General features: G+C 40.9%; 1 long non-coding RNA gene across 3 annotated transcripts in view; it reads left to right on the top strand.

Annotated features, from left to right (window-relative positions):
* The first annotated feature begins 533 nt into the window (after positions 1 to 533).
* The window catches only part of LOC139574043 (uncharacterized), a 128,042-nt gene continuing 114,177 nt past the window's right edge, over positions 534 to 14,398 (top strand). Inside the window, exons 1-3 of one of the 3 annotated variants that reach the window (XR_011674694.1) lie at positions 534 to 1,275; positions 1,639 to 3,890; positions 4,028 to 5,352. This is a non-coding gene — a long non-coding RNA (uncharacterized lncRNA). Of the gene's footprint in view, positions 1,276 to 1,638; positions 5,353 to 14,398 lie in introns of those variants that run through there. The other 2 variants (XR_011674695.1, XR_011674696.1) reach the window with 2 other exon arrangements.

The following is a 14,398-nucleotide window of genomic DNA, read 5'->3' as shown; positions in this document are numbered from 1 at the left end:
GGCCAAAATTCACCCAACTTATTGTGGGATGCTTTTGGAAGGCTACCTGAAACATTTGACCCAAGTTAAACAATTTTAAAGGCAATGCTACCAAATACTAATTGAGTGTATGTAAACTTCTTACCCACTTGGAATGAGATGTAAGAAATAAAAGCTGAAATTAATCATTCTTTCTGCTATTATTCTGACATTTCACATTCTTAAAACAGGGAATTTTTACCAGGATTAAATGTCATTTCTTTTTTGAAAAACTGAGTTTAAATGTATTTGGCTAAGGTGTATCTAAACTTCCGACTTCAACTGTATACGTACCTACCACTTTTAAAAGCAACTCCAAAACCCTTGCTACTATCACTTAAGGCCCAGGCTGTTCAGTATAAGGGTGAATGGTGGGACATTTCCAGACAGGCCATGGAAATGTAGGCTCCCCTCTCGGGTGTGCTCTCCCTCTCCCTCTGCTTCGTCCGCTCCCTCTACTTCGTCCTTTCCCTCTGCTTCCTCCTCTCCTTCCTCATGTTCCTCTCCCTCCACTCTTTTCTCCATCCTCTTCACTCTCCTCTTCCTCTCTCCCTCCATTCCTTCACTCTCACCTTCCTCTCTCCTCTTAATCCACATCTCTACCCCTCCAATCATCTCTAACTCCTATTCCTCCCTGCTTTTTGCTGCTGAGCCTTGACTCTCCACATCACTTCCTTCACTTTCAATGACCTCGAGGAACAGAGTTGCAGAAGGAGAGGAGAGGAGCAACAAATAGGATACAATTGTAGTCAGGAACATAATCTCTCTCATTCTTTTTCTTAACCATACACATACTCTCTTCCTAATAAGGGGTTTCCATAATAAATTGTGTGATAGTTACACGCCTCCCATTCCACACACACACACACACAAACACACACACACACACACACACGTACAAGCTCCACTGCATGGGCATCTACTGTAGGGTGACCAGACGTCCCCGTTTTCCGTGGACATTCCCCGTTTTTGGTGGCCTGTCCCCGGCTGGAGCTGTCCCCCGAAATCTCCCCGTTTTTAACTGTGCGTTAAAAACAGACTGCAAAGTGAAATAATATTTTACGTGGCAAGAAAGACCGGACAGCAGAGTCTACCGGTTGACGTCTCAATCGCGTTGTGCTTGTTTTGTCCAGCATTCACTCTTCTTCTTCTAATTACTTGCTCGCGCTAGTTTTAGAGAAAACTGCTGTGGAAAACTCAGCCAGAAGCTAGCAAGTGTCAAGTGAATCCACAACATCACCACAAACGTCAAGCCAGGTAAGTTACAATTATTTGAGATACCAGCTAATGATGTTAAGATGTCACAATTTATTATATAGATAGATGATCTGCTTTATAAGGTTTTAAATAGGTTATGCTAGCTAACATTAGCTATGTCGACTAAGTTATCTAGTTAGGTTAGCTAGTTACTGTCATGGTAGCTAGGTTAAAATACGTTCACATGTAAACATGCAGTGGACGGGCTATTTTGAAAATATGATTATATTAAATTAATGCACAATTAATTATGATAATATTTATTTGTAGATTACAATTTAAATGGTTTGGCATTATAATAAGTAGTGTGAAAATATATTTTGACATTTTCATGGATAACATCAGCATAATGTTTACTGTTAGGGAGTGGAGAGGAAGGAGAGGAGGAAGACTGGATAAGAAGAAGAGTGAAAGAGAGAGGAGGAAAGGTAAAGATATGATTACAGAGACTGCCAATTTATTATTCCAACCAATGTTTTTGAGATAAATTACAAAAATGAGGCAAGCAATGGGAATCTGTTAACCAAAGTATTTTATATAATAGTGTACTATTTATTATTAAAGATTGGAGAAGTAGAAGGAAAGATTAAGGAAGTAAAAAGAGTGAAGCGAGGAGACTGTGGAAGAGTGAGGTGGAAAGGTAAAGAGAAGGAAAGGAAGAAAGAGCAGGAAGACGAGTGAAGAAAAGAGGAGCAGAAAGATTGGAGGAGAAGAAAAAGTTAAGAGAGTAAGACGAGTGACACACGGAGAGTGAAGAAGAGCAGACAGAGGAGGTACAATGGCTCTTACCAAGAAACGGAAATGCCATTTTAATGACAACATGAGAGAATGTCCATTTATACGCTCAGGTCAAGACGATAGAATGGTTAACTGCACCCTTTGTAATTCCTATTTTTCAATTGGCAGCGGGGGAAGAACGGCAGTGGTAGAACATCAACAGACGAAAAAGCATAAAGCCTCTCTGATTGCCCGTGTTGGTATGCCCTCTGTCACCACATTCTTCAAGAAGGTAGAGCCTTCCCAAGAAGAATATGATTTAGCTGTGCAGGATGCATGTCTTTGCATACCACACTATGCAACATAATCATAGTTACAGATCTCTGGGCTGCACAGCACAACTGACACGGAAGATTTATGAGCCGAAGTTTACATGTGCTAGGACAAAATGTGAAGCCATAGTGAGTAACGTGTTTACACCATGGGTAACTACTTTGGTAACACAGGACCTAGACCAGGTTGAATTTGTGTCCCTGTCCATTGATGCGTCCAATCATGGACATGTAAAGCTGCTGCCAATACTAGTCAGATATTGTAAGATATATGATGGCAACACATCTGTGGAAACAATCCTGCTTGATTTTGTTGAATTGAAAGGAGAAACAGCAGAGGAGATTGCAGCTGAGGTCCTGGTGGTCATCTAAAAATGTAACCTGGAAAACAAAGTCGTGGCATTCTCTGCCGACAACACAAATACCAACTTTGGAGGACTGAATAGGCTGGGGAGGGTCAATGTCCATACCAAAGTTAAAAATGCTCTGCAGCGGGAGGCGATTAGCTTAGGTTGTCCTGCCCACATCATTCATAACACGGCCAGAAAAGCTTTGGATATGATTCCCCTTGATGTTGAATGCCTGCTCACAAAGATATTTTTATATTTTCACCGTTGGAGTAGAAAGACTGAAGAGCTTTTGTGAGTTTGTTGGCCAGGAGTACCATAACATTTTAGGACACAGCAATGTTCGCTGGCTGTCCATGGTCCCTGCTCTAGAAAGAGTGCTGAAAATGTATGTGCCATTGAAATCCTTCTTTCTTTCTGAAGACAAATGCCCTGTTGTCCTGCGAACAATGTTCGAAGATCCACTGACTGAACTTTGGCTGGCCTTTGTCCATGGAAACCTGACCGTATTCAGTGACACAATCGAGATGCTTGAAGGCCAGGACCGCTGTGCTGTGCAGTCAGCTGCAATTCTGAGAAACATTGAGGCAAAATTGACTGCAAGACGTGATGACAACTTCATTCCAGTTTTGGTCAGAGGACTTCTGAGAGAGCTAGAGGAAAATCGAGCAATGTCTAAAGAGAGCTTTCTCAAAACATCCCAATCATTCTTCACTACGGCTGTGAACTACTTGCAAGCATGGGGAAAGCACACAGATAATCGAAAATATTAACATTTTCTCCTTTTAAAAAGGCAACCTCAGCGTGAAGAGATCCAGAAGGCAGCAGCCACACTGCAGGAAAAATGCCCCAATGTGACCATCAATGAGGATGCATTGTTTGACGAGGTTACTGGCCAGCAAAAGTTCCTAAAGAGAATATCGCTTGAAGAATGGAAAACATCTGAGACACGGCTTAGTCAGAGATGGAGCACGGTGGTTACCCACTTCAAAGAGAACCACACCACTAACCTGGCTAGATTACTGTCTGTTGTCATGTGTTCTCCCAAATGAATGATATATGGACAGCAGCAAGAAATAGGTTCACTGTTCCTACCATCAAGGCCATACTTATTGTGAAGACAAACTTCAACCTCCTCTGCCAGGAGTTCATGGAGAAGCTGGCCAAAGACATAGCAATCGTGAAGAAGATACATTCTTCTGAGAAATATACAGATTAGGTTAGTATAAGTATATTATGTAGTTACCAATCTCATCATCATCTTATTTCTTAATTATGTTAAGTATTTCACATATACTATTGTCTGTTTTTTTATTCATTTTTGCTCATGTTCTCTTCTGCTCTTATTCTACCCAGACTACCAAGACCACTGAATGGCTGTTCAGATTGGACAGTTCAGTCTTGTCTGTAATGTTTCTGTAATATAGTTATTTTCTCTATCACAGTGTGCCTATTAGACTAAATACATGAAACCGGAATTGTCTCCCTTTTTTATTCATAGATAATAACATTGTATATTTTAATGATATATTGACCGCTGAACTGGACATGTCCCCGGTTTTAATTTCAGAAATCTGGTCACCTTAATCTACTACCCTAACATGACCGCTAAGCTGTCACGTAATAGGAAAACGAGGCAAAGTTTAGCCTAGGAAACTTTCCACCTCGCAAACATGAAAAACCACAACCTAAGCCCAACAGATAAACACACATTACTCTAGCCTTCATTTCGGTGGCTAGATAGTTGTTAGCTTGTATGGCTAGCTAGTGAAAGTGACAGCTTTGGTTGATTCTTCATGAGCGCTGCCCAGAATTACCTCTATACACACATTTGTCTTGCCTGACAGACTAACTAGCTAGTTACCTAGATAGCTTGCTATACTGTAGTAAGCAGCTTGGGCCATTTCCATATGAATGACATTGATAGAAACAAGACAAAACAACCAACTAGTTAGCTGACTAAATACAGCTAAACACTGCAACTACTTCTATGAGACAGAGAGCAATCATTTACACCCCACCGCTGATGTGCTCGCCTGTACTAACCAAGTTATAATGACATGATTATTCCAAGTTTTATGGCATCAAACATCGACAACATCAAACATATCGGCTGTTTAGTTATTTCACTCACCTTGACATCATCGATTTTTAAAGTGCAAGGACGTATCAACAACCAACATAGATAAAGCCTCTTTGACAGTGACAAGTCATGTCTGGTTCGGTGCTGTCATTTTGAGTAATGAAGTTAAAAAAAGTTTTAAAGGTCAAATGATAGCATACCCTGTTTTTGGTTGATGACAACATCCACGCAAATATGACAACAGGATGTTAGCAAGTTAGTTTAGCGATATTTACACAATATTATTGTTATATTAACCTTAAGATTTCAGAGTTAATGCCTATACTGTTACGGCTTTCTTCCTGGGATGAAGGAGAGGACCAAAACGCAGCGCGGCTAGTGTTCAACATGTTCAACATTTAATAAAGATAATAACGTGAACACTACAAGAAACAAAACAATAAATGTGAAAACCGAAAACAGTCCTATCTGGTGCAGAACACAAAGACAGGAAACAATCACCCACAAACAAACAGTGGAAACAGCCTACCTTAATATGGTTCCCAATCAGAGACAACGTAAAAACACCTGCCTCTGATTGAGAACCATATCAGGCCAATAAGACACACCTAAACCAATGAAACACAAAACATAGAATATACCCGCCCAGCTCACGTCCTGACCAACTAAACAAAGGAAATAAGGTCAGGAACGTGACAGTACCCCCCCCCCCCCCCCCCCCAAGGTGCGGACTCCGGCCGCAAAACCTGAACCTATAGGAGAGGGTCTGGGTGGGCATGGGGGCCACCCCACCATAGTTAATCCCCGCTTCCGTGGCCTCCTCCTAATGACGACCCACCAAAATAACCCCACTGGACAGAGGGGCAGCTCCGGACTGAGGGGCAGCTCCGGACTGAGGGGCAGCTCCGGACTGAGGGGCAGCTCCGGACTGAGGGGCAATTCCGGCATCGCCGGCGTGACAGGCAGCTCTGGCAGCTCCTGGCTGACTGACGACTCTGGCAGGTCCCGGCTGGCTGGCGGCTCTGGCAGGTCCCGGCTGGCGGGCGGCTCTGGCGGCTCCCGGCTGGCGGGCGGCTCTGGCGGCTCCCGGCTGGCGGGCGGCTCTGGCGGCTCCCTGCTGGCGGGCGGCTCTGGCGGCTCCCGTCTGGCGGGCGGCTCTGGCGGCTCCCGTCTGGCGGGCGGCTCTGGCGGCTCCCGTCTGGCGGGCGGCTCTGGCGGCTCCCGACTGGCGGGCGGCTCTGGCGGCTCCCGACTGGCGGGATATACAATGCCTTCGGAAAGTTTTCAGACCCCTTGACTTTTTCCTCATTTTGATACGTTACAGCCTTATTCTGAAAATGATTAGATCGTTTTTTTCCTACATCAATCTACACACAATACTACATAATGACAAAGAAAAAACATTTTTTTAGAAAGTTTGCTAATTTATGAAGAACCCCCCTCCCGATGGAAATATCACATTTACAAAAGTAATCAGACACTTTACTCAGTACTTTGCCAAAGCACCTTTGGCAGCGATTACAGCCTCGAGTCTACTTGGGTATGACGCTACAAGCTTGGCACATCTTTATTTGGGGAGTTTTTCCCATTCTTCTATGCAGATCCTCTCAAGCTCTGTCAGGTTAGATGGGGAGCGTTGCTGCACAGATATTTTCAGGTCTCTCTCTCGAGATGTTTAATTGGGTTCTGGCTGGGCCACTCAAGGACATTGTCCGGATGCAACTCCTGCGTTGTCTTGGCTGTGCGTTTAGGGTCGTTGTCCTGTTGAAAGGTGATCCTTCACCCCAGTCTGAGCGCTCTGGAGCAGGTTTTCATCAAGGAACTCTCTGTACTTTGCTCCGTTCATCTTTCCCTCGATCCTGACTAGTCTCCCAGTCCCTGCCGCTGAAAAATATCCCCACAGCATGATGCTGCCACCACCATGCTTCACTGTAGGGATGGTGCCAGGTTTCCTCCAGACATGATGCTTGGCTTTCAGGCCAAAGAGTTCAATCTTGGTTTCATCAGATGAGAGAATCTTGTTTATCATACTCTGAGAGTCTTAAGGTGCCTTTTTGCAAGCTCCAAGCGGGCTGTCATATGCCTTTTACTGAGGAGTGGCTTCCGTCTGACCACTCTAACATAAAGGCCTGATTGGTGGAGTGCTGCAGAGATGGTTGTCCTTCTGGAAGGTTCTCCCATCTCTACAGAGGAACTCTAGAGCGCTGTAAAAGTGACCATCGGTTTCTTGGTCACCTCCCTGACCAAGGCCCTTCTCCCCCAATTGCTCGGCGGAGAAGTATTGGTGGTTCCAAAATTCTTCCATTTAAGAATGATGTTGGCCACTTTGTTCTTGGGGACCTTCAATGCTGGAGAAATGTTTTGGTACCCTTCCCCAGATATGTGCTTAGACACAATCCTGTCTCTGAGCTCTACAGACAATTCCTTTGACCTCATGGATTGTTTTTTGCTCTGACATGCACTGACAACTGTGGGACCTTAGGAACAGGTGTGTTCCTTTCCCTAATCATGTCCGATCATCAAATTGATTGGATCAATGGAAACAGGATGCACCTGAGCTCAATTTAGAGTCTCATAGCAAAGGGTCTGAATAATTATGTAAATATGGTATGCGACTTTGTCATTATGGGGTATTGTGTGTAGATTGTTGAGGGAAATTTTTTAAAATCATGTGGAAAAGTCAAGAGGTCTGAATACTTTCCGAAGGCACTGCACAGAAGTAATATGAATAATACTGTCAGCTCTCCTCATTGCTTTTCTCCTATTCATAAATTATACTACAATAAAGACAGAGTTGAGCATAGTGGGTATGGATCACATAAAGATCAGACTAGGGCTTGCACTTGTGAGAAAAAAAATATAAATCATTATTGGAAAAGTAAATTGCACCAGCACTGACTGTTCAAATTATGTAAATCTATGACTGTCATTGCAAATGGAGTTTGACTTGTGCTGCTGCAGAGTTTGAGTTTGTAAAGGCTAGCTAAGTTTAAGAGCTCCTTACTTCAATAATTGACCCTGGTGCTGTCCATGGTGCTGAAATTCCATTCTCAGCATAGATTGCATTTTGGAGATTGTGTTTAACAGATAATCGAAAAGGGCTAATCTGAATTCAAATTAGCTGTCTGTGTCCTCTGTTGTTCTGTTTTGGCTCGCATACATTTTGCACTGTCTCTGACCCTATAACAGGCAGAACAACAAAACCATCAAACAACAACATATCCACAATTGACTTGATCTCTTATCCTTGCCCCAACAAGAGCCCAGCTAGCACATTTGGTTCAGCTAGGAATTTGTGGTAAAGTAAGTTTTTGGTGTCCCATTGGTTCTGGGAACGAAGCCATACGTTTCCTGACTGTTAAAACTGAAAGGTTTTTAAACATTCTGAGAGCGGATGTCAAAATTCTGAGAATGTTTTACTATGGTACCCTGGAAGGTTTTATTAAAACCTTTTGTCAATAGGGGGTGCTATTTGCACTTTGTAAAAAATTCGATCCCAAATTAAACTGCCTCGTACTCAATTCTTGATCGTACAATATGCATATTATTTTTACTATTGGATAGAAAACACTCTCTAGTTTCTAAAACCGTTTGAATTATTTCTCTGAGTGAAACAGAACTCATTCTGCAGCACACTTCCTGTCAAGAAGTGAGATTTCTGAAATCGAGGTCTCTGTTCCAGGGTCGGTTTAGAAATTCCCTTGTAAGCTATGGGGCTACATGCACTGCATACGCCTTCCCCGAGATGTCAGTAAGCGGTGAGACTTTGAATGGAGTGGATAGCACCATCTGGGGGAGTATAAAGCCTCTTGGAACGGAAGGACCGACCTTTTCGACGCGGGGCCTGACGCAGGAGGGACACCAGCATGGCGTCCTGAAAAGCTTTCGGTTTAGCAGTTCTATATCTCCGGCTCTGATTTAATTTGTTTTTTGTCTTAAAAACTTCATAAGGTAGTTAATTTAAACAGACGTATAGCAGTTTATATCAGTTTATTGCGATTTTCTGGGGTTTCTTTGTCAGGCATTATCGCGAGTTGGGCACCTCTCCGGTACATCGCTGGCGTTAGCAGCTAATTCTACAGGAGTAGAGGACATCTTTCAACCAAAAGACGATTGTTCTGGACAAAGGACCACTTGCCCAAGATTCTGATGGAAGCTCATCAAAAAGTAAGAGCTATTTATGATGTTAATTCGTATTTCTGTGGAAAAATTTAAAATTATTAGTCCGCCATTAATTTCGGCATGGTCTCGCTGTAACGCACGCTGTATGTCAAGTAACGTTAATTTAAAAAATCTAACACAGCGGTTGCATTAAGAACTAATGTATCTTTCATTTGCTGTCCAACCTGTATTTTTTAGTCAAGTTTACGATTAGTTATCGATTAGATTAGGTGCCTCTCCAAGATGGCACCAGACAGATTGCTTCAAGTTTGGCTACAATTCACATTGTATAACCACGATTTGTGCCGTTAAATATGCACATTTTCGAACAAATCCTATATGCATTGTGTAATATGATGTTACAGGACTGTCATCTGATGAAGTATATGAAGGTTAGTCAAAAATTATATATCTTTTGGTGGTTTGTTAGGATCGCTAACCTTTGCTGCTGGTAAACGGCTTGTGTTTCTGGCTATTGTGGTAAGCTAATATAATGCTATATTGTGTTTTCGCTGTAAAACACTTAAAAAATCTGAAATATTGGCTGGATTCACAAGATGTTGGTCTTTCATTTGCTGTACGCTGTGTATTTTTCAGAAATATTCTATGATGAGTATTTAGGTATTTGACGTTGGTCTCTGTAATTATTCTGGCTGCTTCGGCACTATTTCAGATTGCAGCTGCAATGTAGAACTGTGATTTATACCTGAAATATGCACATTTTTCTAACAAAACATATGCTATACAATAAATATGTTATCAGACTGTCACCTGATGAAGTTGTTTCTTGGTTAGTGGCTATTTATATCTTTATTTGGTCGAAGTTGTGATAGCTACCTATGCAGGAAAAAAATGGTGGGAAAAGAAAGTTGTGTCTTTTGCTATCGTGGTTAGCTAATAGATTTACATATTGTGTCTTCCCTGTAAAACATTTAAAAAAATCAGAAATGATGGCTGGATTCACAAGATGTGTATCTTTCATCTGGTGTCTTGGACTTGTGATTTAATGATATTTAGATGCTAGTATTTACTTGTGACGCTATGCTAGGCTATGCTAGTCAGCTTTTTTACTGATGGGGGTGCTCCCGGATCCGGGATTGTGTGCAACTAGAAGTTAACGCATTGAGATAGGATATTATAGGTAATTTAGAGGTTTTTGAAAAACTTCCTTAAAATGTTCACTGAATGCTTCTTCTTAATAGGGGGCGCCATTTCCACTTTGGGAAAAAATAGTGCCCAAATTAAACGGCCTCGTACTCTGTTCTAGATCATAAGATATGCATATTATTATTACTATTGGATAGAAAACACCCTGAAGTTTCTAAAACTGTTTGAATTATATCTGTGAGTAAAACAGAACTCATTTGGCAGGCAAACTTCCAAATAGGAAGTGAAAATTCTGAAATGGGTCTCTGTGAAGGGCTGCTCCTATTCAATTGCCTTGTATTTATGGATACAAGGCAATTGAATATAAGACTGTCATCTGATGAAGTTGTTCAAAGGTTAGTGATTAATTTTATCTCTATTTGTGGGTTTTGTGAAAGCTATCTTTGCGGTGAAAAAATGGCGTTGTGTGTTGCGCTATTGTGGTGAGCTAACATAAATATATTATGTGTTTTCACTGTAAAACATTTTAAAAATCGGACATGTTGGATGGATTCACAAGATGTTTATCTTTCATTTGCTGTATTGGACTTGTGATTTCATGAAATTATATTATATGATATTCCCTGTGGCGCTAGGCTAGGCTATGCTAGTCAGCGTTTCTGATGAGGAGGATCCCGGATCCGGGAGGGTGGGTCGGCAGAGGTTTTTAATCACACTACTAGCTTATTTTGGGTTAACTCCAAGCACAGATAGGACACATGTAAATTAATTTCCTTAAGCATTAATTATGAAAACACATTCTTCTGTTATCTATCTGTGGAATTAGTCCACTCCGCCACCAGTATGGAGCTAGCATGCCATGTTTTTTATACATACAAAGCTGTTAATGTTTGTCCATTCAAACAGACCCCATGTCAAAGAAAACAAGGACTCATTAAGATCAGGTGTGGCCAAATTGTGGACTCGGCCAACAAACCTGAACACACAGATATAGCCATGTTAATGCTGAGAAAGGAATGTATATTTTTTTAAATAACTCTTAGAAATTTCTCTGAACGTTACTAAAGTTTTTTGTGGTTTTTAACCTCTCAAGGCTAGGGGGCGGTATTTTCACGTCCGGATGAAAAGCGTGCCCAAAGTAAACTGCCTGCTACTCAGGCCCAGAAGCTAGGATATGCATATTATTAGTAGATTTGGATAGAAAACACTCTGAAGTTTCTAAAACTGTTTGAATGATGTCTGTGAGTATAACATAACTTATTTTGCAGGCGAAACCCCGAAGACAAACCATCCAGGAATCCCTATGGGGATCTAGATTTCTAAGGCACTTGCTTGCAGTTCCTATCGCTTCAACTGGATATCAACAGTCTTTAGAAATTGGGTGAAGTGTATTGTTTGTTAGAGGCGAGTGACCTGAAAGCTCGCTCCACTTTGTTTTTATTCGCTATTGAACGCAGTTTATCCCGTCTTAAATGTTATCGATTATTTACGTAAAAAAATACCTAAAGTTGTATTAGGAAAGTTGTTTGAAATGTTGGGACAAAGGTTACAGGTAACTTATTAGATAGTTGGAACTGGTGTTTTTCTGGATCAAACGCGCCAAATAAATTGACATTTTGGATATATAACGATGGAATTAATCGAACAAAAGGACCATTTGTGATGTTTATGGGACATATTGGAGTGCCAACAGAAGAAGCTCGTCAAAGGTAAGGCATGAATTATATCTTTATTTCTAAGTTTCGTGTCGCGCCTGGCGGGTTGAATTATGATTTTCTGTGTTTGTTTGATGGGGTGCTGTCCTCAGATAATAGCATGGTTTGCTTTCGCCGTAAAGCCTTTTTGAAATCTGACATGTTGGCTGGATTAACAACACGTTTAGCTTTAATTTGGTGTATTGCATGTGTGATTTCATGAAAGTTTTATATTTATAGTAATTTATTTGAATTTGGCGCTCTGCCATTTCACCGGATGTTGTCAAAACGATGATCCGTAACAAGTTTTTAATGGTACGTTTTCTTCACATTCTCGGAACAATATGAAACACGAATTTAAATAGAACTATGAGGGAACTTGTAGTAAACGTTATGCTGAAGTACTGTAATTCCCACAGAAAAATGTTGTTTTATGACATTCTTGGAACAATTTGAGAACATGACTTTAAATAACACCATGATGAAACCTGTAGGAAACATTATGCTCAAGTACGAAATTCCCAAAGAAGAATGTTGTTTGTTAACGTTCTTGGAGCAATTTCAGAATATTACTTTAAGTAGAACAATGATAAAACCTATAGGAAATGTACTTAAAGTGCCACAGAAGAAAGTTGTTTCTTCATGTTCTTAGAACAATTTGAGAACCTGACTTTAAATAGAACCATGAGGAAACGTTATGCTAAGGTACTGACAAAATTCTGGCCTTTAATTGCTTGTCCGGCCAGGTGGTTGCGTATTTTAAGCCATTTGACAGCCAAGAAAATCTCCCGACAGTCGTGACTGGTGATTCTTCATTGTCATGCAGCTGTCATTTTTCTAACCATTTTGCTTCTCAAACCCCGGCAAGGAGGAGGCAGAAAACTGAATTTGAGAATTTGCTGAGCACATTGCCTCTGGGCGTATGCATCATGCCATTGCTAAAGTATCACAATTTACCAAAATCTATCTACTAGCAGAATACATTTGCATTTGGGGATTATGTCAAATATAACTATTTAATGATTTCTTGAGCAAACAGTAATCCAAAAAATGTCAATCCGAAATCCATTATAGATTTTTAACGCTGCTGATTTAATAAGCGTTTAAAATACAGAAGTAGATTGGTGTTATTTGCCACTTTGAGAACATTCTGTTATTGCTCAATTCAGACAGGCTCATTTGAACTTTGTGTTAGTTGTGGTACACTTGCCATTTCAAACTACAGATACTCAGATCATTTCAGTTTGATCAAGGGCCTGGGGACTACTTTAAATATGCCATCAATGTCACTCCCTGACCGTAGATTGCTTTGTATGTTTCTATTTTTAGTTTGGTCAGGGTGTGATGTGGGTGGGTATTCTATGTTGTAGGTTTAGGTTTTATGTTTCTATGTGATTGGCCTGGTATGGTTCTCAATCAGAGGCAGCTGTCTATCGTTGTCTCTGATTGAGAGCCATACTTAGGTAGCCTGTTTTCCCACTTGTGTTTGTGGGTGGTTATTTTCTGGTTAGTGTTGTTGCACCTGTCAGAACTGTTCGTTGGTTGTTTTGTTGTTTTTGTTTGTGTATTCATCTTGATTAAAAGTATTATGGATACGTACCACGCTGCACTTTGGTCCTCTTCTCTTTCTCCAGACGACGTTCGTTACAATCAAAGCATCTGATACCGGGTGGCCAAATGAAAAAGGCGAGAGATGTATTTTTAGGTTGCCATACATCTACAAAGTATTTGTCTGTCAGAGATGATGGGTGACTACGCATTGTGGGATGCAATAAGCAGCACTGTCTTGTCTGATTATGTAATACCTGTGTCAGTGTGTTGTTTAAAGTGTGAGAGAAGTCAAGGTGAGCTTCTTGGTGTGAATCCTGTCACAGGCCCATGAGACATGGAGAGAACAATCAAACAAAGCCAGTGGATAGCTAGCTACTCTGTCTGCTGAGAGGTCTGTCTGCTCTCTCAAGCCCTCAGCACTCATGACAGCTTGACGGCAAATTAGAGACTCCCCAAATAATATGTTTTGCAGAGCCTTTCAAGCATCATTCAAGCTCTCAGAATAGTGTGAGTGGACTTAATAAGACATGCTCATATCTCCAACTGAAGCACATTGTATGGTTGAATGGGTTCAACGTTCTGAGGGCATAATGTTGAATACATTAACAAATAAGGTATTCTCACCCTATGAGACATTTTCTGTATTTCTAAACATACGGCTGGTGAATTTGAGTTACTGTGAGAGAAGAATTCGGAACCGATTTATGTCTCTAGCTTTTATAATATTATCAATGTTAATTTTGTAATGATGCGTGACACAAAAGTAAATTTAAATATGATGGCAGTTTAATAAAATTACACTGAAAATATGATTGATAATTATGGAATGATGGAATGATAATTATTTCCCAGAGAGTCAGTCAGTATTTATGGCTTTGACTCATTGGGTTTCATGTCCACCAAGCCAAACACTATATTCAGATGGGACGGAATAAGGAACTTAAGAAATAAAGGATTCATTCTCTAAAGTATATACTTAGTGAAATGGAAATAAAGACAGATCAAACATGGAATCAGATAAGGGGTTAGGGTTTTAGATATTACTAATTGGGCACTCTTGTGAGCTAATGTGACAGGGGATTATAACAAAGTACAGTACCAGTCAAAAGTTTGGACACACCTACTCATTCA

The sequence above is a fragment of the Salvelinus alpinus genome, chromosome 4 (assembly GCF_045679555.1).
Source record: "Salvelinus alpinus chromosome 4, SLU_Salpinus.1, whole genome shotgun sequence".
Lineage (NCBI taxonomy): Eukaryota > Metazoa > Chordata > Actinopteri > Salmoniformes > Salmonidae > Salvelinus > Salvelinus alpinus.
The sequence above is the reverse complement of the archived record's forward strand: the minus strand, read 5'-3'. Positions and strand labels throughout refer to the sequence as shown.